The sequence below is a fragment of the Coffea eugenioides genome, unplaced genomic scaffold (genome assembly GCF_003713205.1).
Source record: "Coffea eugenioides isolate CCC68of unplaced genomic scaffold, Ceug_1.0 ScVebR1_61;HRSCAF=304, whole genome shotgun sequence".
In the NCBI taxonomy this organism is placed as follows: domain Eukaryota; kingdom Viridiplantae; phylum Streptophyta; class Magnoliopsida; order Gentianales; family Rubiaceae; genus Coffea; species Coffea eugenioides.
Genome location: NW_020864475.1, coordinates 61669 through 63286, shown reverse-complemented (window position 1 = coordinate 63286; position 1618 = coordinate 61669).

Below are 1618 nucleotides of genomic sequence, written 5' to 3'. Positions count from 1 at the left end.
AAAATAAATGAGGGGTAAAAAATTAAAGCGTATGCACGTATGCTAGTGCTCGTTTGGAGGGAAGGGATCGAGAACCAACGCGAGGCTCTAGGGTAATATCCCCCACCCAAATGCAATGCAAAGCACGGAATCACATAAATAAACCATCAATCCATCAAAACAATCGTACGCCAAATGGGTGAGGGAGTGAGTTGATACGCGTGAAATGCAAAAACCCTAAAAAAGAAAACAAATGCAACCCTAAACATCCAAATGTGATATATGGAAAGGTTAAAAGAAAAAAAAGATTGACTAAATCAAATTTGCTCGGACTCTCTAAATCCCCAGTGGAGTCGCCAGCTGTCGCGCCCCATTTTTTTTAACAAAAAATATAAGACGAGTTTAGAAAAATGGTTTTTTGATTCAATTTTTTGATTGGAAAATGAATTTTTGATAAAAAAAAAGAAAATGAAAAACATGGGTCTAAATGGGACTTGAAAATGCGACGATTTGATCCAAAATAATAGTTTAAAAAGGGTTTTTGATTGGAAAAATTGGAGTCGCCACTTGATATAGAGTTAAGGTGTACCAAGTCACCTAAAAATGAATTTTAAAGAAAAAAGTAGAAAACCCTTTTTAAACGACTCCAAGTCTACGAAAATCAGAGAAAAAGATTCGGGAGTCACATTTGAAGAAAGGGAAGGCAAGGATAAGAATCCAAGGCACCCTTTCAACCTAGCCAAGGCTAGTTGCGCGATTTAGTCAAAGATTTTCTTAATTTAACCTAAAAATTTATCACATTTGGATGTACTATATGAATGCAAACCCTAGACCTAGGGGGCATCGGGGGCAAAATTTCTCTTCAAAGCTTGAATGGTGCCAATCACATTAATTGTGACGCCCAATAGTGACTCTTTGGAGAAGTCACGAATAATGCAAAAATGTGAGACTCCAAAAAAAGAAAAGGGATAAAATAATTATAGAAATATACACGTCTTAAAGAAGTGCATCATGTCGGGTACGGGGGACTAATGTTCGTGACTCAATTTTTCCCTTTAATAGAGGGAATACGAGCGTGCTAAGGCTAGAAAGCCAAACTCGTCCATATCCCATATTCAAGGGGGTATTCCCTAATCTAGCTAATCAAACAATGTCTAACACTAGCTCTAATGCTTTATATGAGATGGCACGGTTCCTAATATGTTATGTATATACATAGGGAGTATATATGATAGGGAAATTTAAGGGGATAAAAGGGATATATCTCGTATAAGGGGAATAATCGTAAGTAGAAAATGGATAAAAGCCAAGTAGAAAGTGAAAAATAATGCATGAGATGAAGTGATTTTATCACACAACCATGATCTAACGTTCGAAGGGCTCCTAAGGGTCTAGCGTTGGACTAGACCATATCTACAAGTTCTCACTAGCGTTGGACTAGTGGAAAATCGGAACAAAGAGTCACAACTAGCATTGGACTAGTGTGGATTCGAGAAAAGGGGCCACAACTAGCGTTGGACTAGTGTGGTGACGACATGCATTTGTTACAATCAAATAAATATCAAATAAATCATGTAAGACCTAATAAAAGCATGTAAACACATAATATCACATAAACACATAACACATAATCATGATA